Source organism: Leptopilina boulardi, unplaced genomic scaffold (genome assembly GCF_019393585.1).
Source record: "Leptopilina boulardi isolate dan_hultmark-lab unplaced genomic scaffold, ZJU_Lbou_2.1 LbouV2_229, whole genome shotgun sequence".
Classification (NCBI taxonomy): domain Eukaryota; kingdom Metazoa; phylum Arthropoda; class Insecta; order Hymenoptera; family Figitidae; genus Leptopilina; species Leptopilina boulardi.
In genome coordinates, this window is record NW_026137784.1 from 2,929,887 (window position 1) to 2,941,345 (window position 11,459).

General features: G+C 30.3%; 2 protein-coding genes across 7 annotated transcripts in view; one reads left to right on the forward strand and one right to left on the reverse strand.

Moving 5' to 3' along the window:
- The window catches only part of LOC127280093 (uncharacterized), a 178,965-nt gene extending 167,546 nt beyond the window's left edge, over window positions 1-11,419 (reverse strand). For all 3 annotated transcript variants that reach the window (XR_007842777.1, XR_007842776.1, XM_051302889.1), the window contains exon 1: window positions 11,176-11,419. The gene's annotated coding sequence lies outside the window, so the exon portion shown is untranslated. The remainder of the gene's footprint in view (window positions 1-11,175) is intronic.
- LOC127280088 (LIM/homeobox protein Lhx3) overlaps window positions 1-11,459 on the forward strand; it is a 49,325-nt gene that overhangs the window by 17,626 nt on the left and 20,240 nt on the right. The gene's annotated exons all lie outside the window — the stretch shown is intronic.

An 11,459-nucleotide genomic window follows, 5' to 3' on the forward strand; every position in this document is an offset into this window, starting at 1 on the left:
TTAATCAAATTTTGCTTATTTTAATCCATTTTGGTATTAAAATAAGCAAAATTGGATTAAAATAAGAAGCGTTGCAACTTATTTTAATACCTTTTAATTTTCTGTGAAAATAAGCTTTTAAAATAGGACGATTTAAGGAAAAACTAACAAAGCCCTGCTAATTGTTTACCTAAATAGGATATTAAAGAACAGCAAATTAATTAAATTTTCTTTCGTTTTTTATAGGTTTCAAAATTCAACTTCAGTTACTCTGACCATAGCGTTCCTTTCGCATTTCAAAACGGAAACGGATGAATTGAAGCCGAACAGAAGCTCGATTAATTCTATAATAGAAAATTTTGTTCGGCTTCTGACCATTATCGTCGTAATAATCGAAAAGGGATTACATTCAGCTTATAACTCACATTGACAAAAGGAAATTTAAAGAATTTTTAATTTATCACAATTTTTGCACAAAATCTGAAATGAGATTAATTATAAACAATTGAAACTACAATTGCTATACGAATTACTTAAAACGAAAACAAATTTCCCATTAATTAAGAGAAATAAGAAAGAAATTGAATCATTATACACATTTAGAAATCATCATTGTTACCCCTTTTTAGCCGATGAAAGGCTAATTAAATTGAATGATGTTTGTTTCTGTAATTGGGAAATCCTGAAATCTCGACACGTCAACGAGTGACTGACTTCCTGAAGTCAGTGACGTCGGAAATGGAGAGAAAAGAAAAACATATATCGTCCCCTAATAGCCCTCATTGGCACCCTTTTCATATATATATATATATCCACCACGGTTTTAGGGGTAAGTCCCTTACCCGAGTTCTGTTTTCATTTCAATTTCTAACCCCCCGCATTCGAGCCAGATGGCGAACGCGCCGGGGTCTTTGGACGTCGGGACTGGTGGCGGAAAGGGATCGAAATGATTGAACATGTCAATGTTTGGTTAGGCTCATACTCGCATGCGTGTTACGTGGTTAACGAATCCGTTTATTTTGCGGGTTTTACCTCTTCAAAACCATACAAGTTTCTCTATGTAATTAACAATAATGATATACCTCTTCAAAATACATAGAGGAAAGATTATTTCATCTTATGTATATACATAAATTATTTGATACAAATATTCCCAATCTCACTGTACATCACTATTCCCAATATTATTTTAAAATTGAAAATAGTTAATAAAAATTTGTTTAAAACAACTAAATTTTAGTTTAATCAACCGCAAATAATTTTACAGTTTTGTTTGAACCAAATACAAATCAATTCTTTTCCTTTGAAAAAAAAAAATTTATTTGAATCAACTTAATATTTATTTGATCTAAATAAACGTTTTGTTTATTTTAGTTAACTTTTTCGAATAGAGAAAGTAGTAAAAATAAACTTTTGGTTAATTCAAACAAAAGTTTCGTTAACTACATAGCACTTATTTAGTTGATTCAATAAAAATTCGGTTTCAAACAAATTTTCTTCTAAGTGTAAATATATGAATTTTTTAAAAAAAGAAATGATTCATATTTTTCGCATGAATTATTCAAAACTTCATGTAAAATCAAATGGGATTTTTTTTTTTTTTAGAACAAATTTTACGTCGAATCGATCAAGGGGACCTGTGTAAACAAGTTTGAAGCTAATAGACCGCGGGGCATGTTTCAAATCCTAGCTGCTCACTTTTCTGACCATCCCCCCCCCCCTCATCTCTTTTTTTGAAGAAACAGTTTCACGAATATTGAAAATTAATAATAAATCAAATACGCTAAACCATAAAACCTACGTTGCTTTTAAACAAATATTTTGTAAAAAAAAATAAATAATTTTCCTAATAAGTAAAGACTGTCAAATGGTATAAAAATTCAATTTATGACATAATAATTAAATTAAGAGCGGATGTAATATACGTTTATCAAATAATATGAAGTGAGAGGATTAATAATCTCTTATATAATCTCTTGACAATCATTTTCAAGTGACTTATTAAAGCATGTATAATAATCATGAGTTTATAATTCTTAATTGTTGTAATTAAATTTTCACGCCATTTTTTTACATAAATTTCCATTTATCTTTTTCTATCTAGTATATTTTACAATTTCTGTCACGCAAAAATGCCATAAAAATTGATTTCTATATAAAAAGTCAAGGAGAAAAAAGATAGTTAAAAAGATATAATAAAAAAGAAAAATGAAACAATATATTGATTTAGAACAAAGAACAAAATTTTTGTAATTAAAAAATTTTTTCAAATCCAAAATTACTATAATATAGGTTGAAAGAATATATATAGATCGTGGTAGACTTTAATAGGAGCGCACTATTCCGGAACACCCATCATATGGAAACCATATAATATAGAGCGGATCTAAATACACGAGCCTATATGGAGTGATTCACCCAAATACCCGGCAGATGCATGATCTAGAAGATAACTCACTGGCATTTAGCTTTTTACGTTTACGAAACCCCATAACTAGTTCCGAACTAAAAGTTAATATATTCCCCTGATCGGTAATTAATATTGATAGCGATTCCATTTTTCAAAAACCCAAAAATTGAGTAACATTTTTTAATTTATAAAAAAAAAATGTTAAACATTAAAAATATTTTTTTTTAAGATTTTTGAAGTGTAATATTTTTTTATTTAAATAAACAAAAATTCAAAAAAAAAAAAAATTTTCTATCATTTCATTTACGACGTATATATAAATGTCCCTTGGGGATATTGCTAGTTATAGAATCGCGATTTGTTGAGGTTTGCACCCCCCCATAAATGAAATTTGTTTGCTCAGAGCCTTTCGTCGGGGATATGTGTGTATATATGTATATGTATATGATCTCATTATTTCATTTGGTTAAATTTAAACACTTCAAACTCCTCTCGTCTTTCTTTGTTTTGCCCCCTGGGTCTTTCAAGAGCGCTTGACAAATTGTCATATATATTTAAAAATAAAATTCTTTTGCTTTTTCAAATTTATTAGCAAAAAATTTTTAAAAACGTAAATATTTAGAAAAAATAATAAATAATAATAAATTTTTAAAATTAAATTTGTTTCCTTTTTCATGAGATCTACGAAAAATTAAATTACTATTCGCGAATATATAAAAGAAAATTATTAGATGCGAGCATGGTAAATTGTAATAACGAAGCTACCAGTTGATTTACTTTAATGATGCACTTTCCACGAAACGAGGCATGCTTTTACTCCTTACAAGGGTCACTTGGCGGCAATTTCTTGATTATGCAAATTTTACGATTCCCGTAATTAAGCCCTGCTTTCTATCGCGCCCCTAAAAGGCAAAATGAAATAGAAAAAAAACAAGATTAAGAAAATTATTTTTCAATTTCCCGCTTTTTTTTCTACATTTTTTCATTCTATAAGAAAACTGAATTATTATTAATAATATTCAACTACTAATAATAAATTAATAATATATAAATACTAATTAAATAATTAATTAGTAATAATAATATTAATAATAATAATTCAGTTTAAAAAAAAAATTTAAATAAATAATCATGAGTTTTTTTTTTTGTTGATCCTGACATTCATATCAATTTCGTCATCATCATTTCCCGGTGTGTATATGGGAGAGTCGCGAAGTGAAAATACACGCCTGTTCTGGATTACGTTCCGACATTAGGTTCCCTCGGGACATTATTAGCGTACCTATCATGCGTGGCACAAATAGAGCATGCTTGACACACGAAAGCATTATAGTTGATTACTCAACGTGAAGGACGATCGACGTCCATTATGTACCTGCTACTACACACATTTTACAAGTCAGAAAGACATATCAACATTTTTTTTTTATCCTTCGAAAAGTGTATTAAAAAAAAAAAAAAAAAAAAAAATGAGTATTCACAGAAACTAGGTGCATAGAATTCCTAGAGCTTTCTTTATAGTTTCGAAATTACAGTAAATAATATGATATAATAGAAAACAAAATAGTTCTTTAATAATATCTTATATTTTATTTTGATAATTTAATCCAAAGTTAATTTAAATCAAATTTATATAAAATATCAAAATGATACCAAATGTATATCAAATTGATATAAAAATTTGACATACTTCTAGAATCAATTTAATGCTTACAAACTAAATAAAATTTGTAGTAGTTTCAATTAATGGTAATGGTAATTTTGTTCAATGGTAGTTTCAAACCAAAATTTTTCAAAAAATTAAAAATATTAAAGATTTGGCAAAAAAATTTAATTTCTAAAATACAGAAAATTGTTGTCTGATCAAAAATGATGTTACTACTGAAATATTATGTCTGACCTAAACGAATTTTTTACTACTAGAAAAATAATTCAATTTCTGCGATGTATTATCTATTCAGGTTTATATTTTTATTTCTAATTTCTATTCACAAAAGATTAACACATAAGAAATGATTCAGAAAAAAAATAATTAGAACTAAATTACAAAGAATTAAGAGATCGATAATAAGATTTTGGAGTTACCACGAGGATCTTTGATAACAATCTACCCCAACGAAAACAGAGAATTTCACTATTGATAATCATCTTGATTTTTGCGAGAGAAAAATCAACACACGCCTATTCTCTTTTTTTTTTCTTTTCTATCCAGGTTGGCCGTGGGATTTCAGATCCCTAGGGAAAAACAGGGAGTGAACGATATTCGGATTTTATCCTTTACAGTCTTCTCTCGATGCTTGCCATGGTTTCTGCTTTAATTATTGCAGATTTATCACCAAAGGATGGTCTTCGGTTCATTTCTTCTTTGACGAAACAAAAGAAGGAAACAAAAATTTTTTTGCAAAAAAAGCTTTTCTCTCCCTTACAGGAGAAAAAATAAGAGACGAGAAAATTGTTAAAAGCTTTCTTTAGTTAAAAAAAAGAATGATAATTTTGTTCTATATTTTTCATAAATTCCAGATATCGAAAGAAGAAGATTTGATCGAGTTCAATTGAACTTTTAAATTTCTAATTTACCAAAATGAATAATTTTTTTCAATAATTTTTGAATAAAAATTAGCGACACTTTCGAATTTTGTGAAAAGAAAAAATCGTGTATCAATTTATATCGTATATATAACGATCTAGAAATTTAGGAAAAAGAATTGAACCAAATGTTCTGGGGATGGGTCACGTGCGCAGCATCCATCAAGCTCTGACAGTTTCTAAGTACCAAAAGAACGAAAGGACCTGCTTTCTCTATGGTGTCTCTTTGGGATTCCCCATTTTGTCGGGGCACGTGACTAGAAAATTATTACCGATTGATTCTCGTCTTTCTCGCAGGTTACCAAAAACAGGTGGTCCAACATATATATATATTGCGAAAAAAATACTCTTATTTTTATTTCAAAAAAAAAAAAACTTCTTTTTATTTTAAAAAGAAATTCCTTCTTTTTTGTCACGGCTTTATATCCGATTTAAAACTGATAATTGGCAATAAAAAAAAAATTTCCCCTGAAATAAAATCAAATCCCAGTTTGATGTCATTGAAAATCAAAGCCGTTTAGAGTATATATATATATGACGAGACGAGCTAACAAATTATGCCAGAGTACACAAAGTTTGCGTGTTTATTCGACACGCGTCTTGTTCAAGATTATATCGAATCAAACAAAATACGAAAGCATTGACAAAATCAATGCCCTGACCGATTACACATATATATTGCTCTCAAATATGCACGCGTGCGTATTTCGTGACTTTTCAACAATTCATAAGATAAGTGCCGACAAATTTCGTTTTTTTTCCCCTATATCAAATAAACACATTTAGAAAAATTGTCCTTATTCTTGTAATCCCAAAAATATATACAAGTCACGGAAATCAGAAATATAAAACTAAATTTAAAAATTATATATACTCTAATTAAATTAGTAAAAATGTTTACTAATTTCAATTAGTGACTCACTTTTTGCTTCTGAATTAGTAAAATTTTACTAACAATTAGTAACTAATTCAGAAGCAAAAAGTTAGTCACTAATTCAAATTAGTAAACATTTTCACTAATTCAGATTTAGAGAGTAATATTAATCTTAAAATTGTTCGGCTCTCAAAAAAATATCTTAAGACTTAGTTGTAAATGCGTTCATACATATATACAGAGACGTATAAGATTTACTATTGGTATAGTGTGCTATAGCAATGCACACACGGGTAAGTCCCGTGTCTCTCTGATTTCCCAAGGGTAAACCGACGGTGGTTCGCTTCGCCTATGTACTCCCTGAGACGAAACCCTTATCCCTCGTCCCCCACCTTTTTGAATTCGCCAATTCCTTTCTTCTATTTAATACCATGAATCTCGAATATACTACATTTGTGGAACCATAATTTTGATAATTACCACTTGATTTTCAATGATAAATTATTACGAAATTTTCCAATCCAACCCAAAAGGATGTTCAAATACATTTTAAAAATCAGCATTAAATTAAATTCTACACTGAAAAAAAAGTATCATTAACTCAAGACAATGACACACAAATAAGCAGAAAAAAAAATCCTAAAATCAATACCTTTGGATTTTTATTGGATAATCACTATATGACAATATAACTAAAGATTAATTTAATTCGATTTTGTTACCATTTCTGTCATGATAAAAAAAAAAATTAATTTCCTGAATGGCAGATGTTCTATAAATGTTTCCCCTTTTTTGGTGCGGTCAGTGAAATTCTTAAATTGACAAATCATGCTCTGATTTCTCAGCAGTCATGGTTCTTACCATTATTTCCGGACGAGAGGTCAACACGCCGGAAACAATGGGTCCCAAGGTTGAGAGAATTTTTGTTAGATTGGTCTAATCATAATTTTACTCCACGGACCACTGACCCACCAGGTGCAATAATTTTTTTCATAAAAACAAAAAACACAATGAAAGAAAAAGAATTATTAAATCTGATTGTTAATATAGAACTAACAAATCTGAATTTTGCAACTTTTCTCTTCAAAACAATTCGAAATTGAAAACAATAAAACCCCTGTCAAACACAGAAAAAGCTGGTGTTATTTTTCTCTTATGCTAAAACCCATAAGATTTAACCCAGATTTAGGGTAAAATTTGTTGCATGTTATTTTAACACCAATTCTGGTGTTAAAATAACACTTTGTTTTTCCTTTGAAAATATTGACTACTGGCGCGATAATTCTTAAAAATGATTCCAATTATTATGAATTAAAAATTTCAACTATCTATTAAATCTTTTCAATCAAAGTATCATGATGAGACACCATCTGTTATGGTCAAGATATGGGTTCGTTAAATGTTAAAAACCAACGATCTTTTTCTTTTTCAAGGAAGAGAAAAATTCAGACACGTGTCAATGAACAGATGGATGAAACCTATCCAGTCATGGAATATCCTTCATCGGTCACCCTCTGCCATCCTATCTGTCACCCTTGCGCGTGGTCAACTTAAAGTTTCCTTTAAAAGACCTAAAAGATGTTGTTACAAGCGATATATAGGAAAACCTATCGCAAGGGGATTCCCTGCGGTTCTACTACGTTACTCGATCGGTATTGAATTACAACTTTGACTCGACTTATACACTTAACAAAAAAGTACTAACCACCTTTACCCTCTTTTTAACCAGACCAATTTTCAACTTTTTCTAAAATATTTAAACTTTAAAAACTGAAAAAATATAACAAAAATTGACTACTGACGCTGTACTGATGTAATTTTTAGTTACTGAAAATAAATGAAAAAAACAATTTTCCAATCGTTCGAAACTCCTATATATTAACACCCAGAAAGTGTGCAATTTAAAAAAAAAAAAAAGTCGATCTTTAGTAGAACCCATAAACGGGCATTTGAGATCAGGTTGAAATGATAACCATCATAAAAATAAATCCATCGTGCCTAACCAATCCCATTAATAAATTCGATGCTCTTCCGACCGATAAAATGATAACGTGCACTGCAGATTCTTCCCCCCCCCAAACCCCTCTTTCTCCACCCAAAAACATTTGGCCAGATACAACCTCGGTCATACGAAAAACGCGTAGGGAATTGTGCAAACAAGTATAAAATGCTCACAATGTGTCCGCGGAACTGGGTAATACGCGAATGGATCCATATATGCGTACACACAAGGGTGAAAAAAAAGGGACTCCACATACTAAAAATGTCTGACTTTTGCTTCTCTCTATATATACATATACGATATGGGGTGCGGCTTTCTATATCACTGCATACTGAAAAATGCATGGAATCATGAAAAAAAATTTTTTTCTCCACATTTTCCCTTTATATTTGTTCGTATTTTACATATTTGCTATCAAAAAAAAAAATTATTAATAATTACTCAGCATAGATACTCTCAGTATATAAATATTAGTAAACAAAAAAAGAATTTTAAAAAAATTATATTCAAAAAAAATTTTTAATTTGCAATAAGAAAAAAATATGGGAAAATAAACTGATAAATAGAAAAATGACTTAATAATAATATCGATTGTTAATGTATCAATCTTCCAAATGGCCCATAGTGCCATAAACAAAATTTCAAGGATAGATGATGGGTTTTTGGGTTACATTATATATGCGCAACGCCCATTACGTGTTGCACTTACACGAATAAAGAATTTTAGTTGGGTTTTATATACGCACTCACGCATATGGGGACATTAGCTACCCCATTACCCATATTATTCATTCGCTCACTTTTATCTGTCATTCATATATGAGGCCTCGCCAGTTACCTTCATGGAACGCGTGTCACGACGATAAATAATTCATAAGTTTCGATCGAACATTTTTCTGCTTGAATAGAGTAAAATACCATTTTTCAGGTGTATAACGATCAAATATTTTTGTTCTCCTATTTTTTTTTTGGAGGGGGGTTTTCCGTTTTATCATTATGCATAATAAATTACATACATAGACCATTTGGAAAATTATATATTCGATTACACACGAAGCTAATAAAATCTATTTTTAAGAATAAAAATGTGTTTGAAAAAACCTAGTCAAATGCCTTTTTAATTATGTTCTCCAAATTGTCATGTATTGTCTGTATTTAAATTGAAAATATCAACAAGTGAAACTCATAAAATGTGTTGCAATCTTTAATTAGAATTTTCAACTGTTGAAACTACGAACCACCAAACTACTACTGAAAAAAATTTAATTAAAGAACCACAGATAGAAAAACCTGGTCTGTACCACATTAGAAGATTTAAATTTCTACACTGATGATTACAATATATCTGAAACTACCATTATATATATACTTGAGAGTTTCATGAAGTGACACTGTCGGTAGAGGCGTTTAGCAAGTACATTAAGAAAATTGCGTATATGGTGATCCATGTGAAGAAAGCCATTAGACCATATGAGAGAGGATTCACAGTGGTCCATGAGAAGAATGGATAAGAGAAAATGAAAGAGAAAGAGAGAGTGAGCGAGATAAAATAGAGAGAAAGCCGATGCGTTCAGTTAAGCAGAGGGATGCGTTTATATGAGACCCTAGCGGGACAAGTAGGGTCAAGTGAACTAAAGTGAACTACTGGTTGGGGGTGTTAAGGGGACAATATATATGTTCCATAGTCAGGGGAGAGAAGATGGCTTTAATCTATTATAACGAACGGCACTTCAAGTGGGTCCTTGTTATTTCCTCGTTTAGAGCAGGTCAACTATAAACTCTAAATACTCTCACACATTCGCTGTCTATACTCTTGGATATTAAAAGCAAGTTTTCATATACGTATCACTCAAGATAACGGCGAAAACGGATTTATTTTCATACTCCTTTTTAAACTAATTTAATCACGAAATAAAATACAAAACTGCAACAAAAATACATCTAAAAACTACAACTAATTATAATTATAGAAACAATTAATAATAGTTGCAAACAATGTATCGAAAATTAACTACAACCTGTACTCGTGACAATTTTTGGTAAAAAAAAAAATCAGAATTTGAAAAAAAGGAATTTCCATCTCAATGTTAAACTGTCACATTGTTTCAGAACATTGTATATATAACTATATTGTTCTAAATACCGTGTAACCGGGTACAAATTCAATTCTCACCAGTATATCACCAACGTCCCGCGAGAATTTCAATGTACAAGCCAAGGAAAATCACAAGGGAATTATGGGAACAGTGTATACGCGCCAAGTATCAAACCCAAAAGGTATATCCAATGTGCATAGTAGCATATTGTTTAAAAATCCCTTGGGATATTTTTCATTTGTGTGTATATGTGAGAGAGAAGTCAAAAGACATAACAAAAAAAAAAAAAAGAAGAAAAAACGGAGAAGGAGAATAAGGGAGGATGAGACTAGTGCAAGTGTTTCACCATTGCATTTATGGTGATCGTTGTCTCTCCGGTCTTATTGTATACTTGACACCATAATGGTACCCAAGGGTCATGGGGTCCAACTTTTCGTTCTCATCGATGCGATCTTTTTTTTCAAACACAAATTCCATTTTTAAACCACATTTTTGAATACACAATATACTAATAAAAAAAAAACTATACACTAAATTTTTCGAAAAAGAAACTAAAAATTCAAAATACGTTCTCTAGTGCAGAAAAGAAGTTCTAATGGAATCACTGAGTGATTAATGCGCGACCCTTTCATCCACCATAAAGAGGGGTAGTTACCCAATATTTACTCTTTAAAGGTACACCATCATTTTGCAAAAAACTCTGACATCTCTTTATTCTCATAAATACATATAGTATACTATACATATGTGTGTGGATAAAATGTATGCACACGGTGTATACAACAATGAGAGGGACCTGTCATCGTGCTTTGTGAGAGCTGGGTCCATGGGGTTTCATTTGGGGGGGAATGGAACACAGAATCCTGCCAGGGGAACTCAAGGAAAGGTATAGTTTATCGTAGCGTGACTGCTTATACACCCACGCTGGCGCCCCTTTTTCATTCTCCTATATACGTTGAGATATCTCTTCGAAAACCACCATAAAGCCTTCCTATTTGCCCCCCACCCCTCTCTTTCTTTCAACCTCATTCAACAATCGCACATCTGGCAAAGATTTTACTCATTTTCTCTATATATATATATATACAGATCAATTAATTCTCATCTTAAATCATTATTATTACTAACATCTGACATTGTTAACTCTATTTGAAACTACCATTAACTACCATAAACTACCATTTATTTTAAAATACAAAAATTCAGTAAAAAAAGTTAATCAACCTACATTAAAAGTTTAGCTGTACCAGATATTTTCTAAAATTCCTTCTGCTTCCTTCGAGTTCCGGACATCTATAGGAAAAAACAAAACTATTTTTTATAAAAATACAAAATTAAATAGAATAAGAAAGATAAATGATGAAAGAAAGAGAAATGCAGTATATTGACTCAAAAAAATCCCGTATTTAATTCAATATTTTCTTATTCCAATAAAATTTTACTACACTGAACAAAAAATTTATTTAATTCAAATAATCGTTTACTTGACAATACTATCAAATAAATATTTAG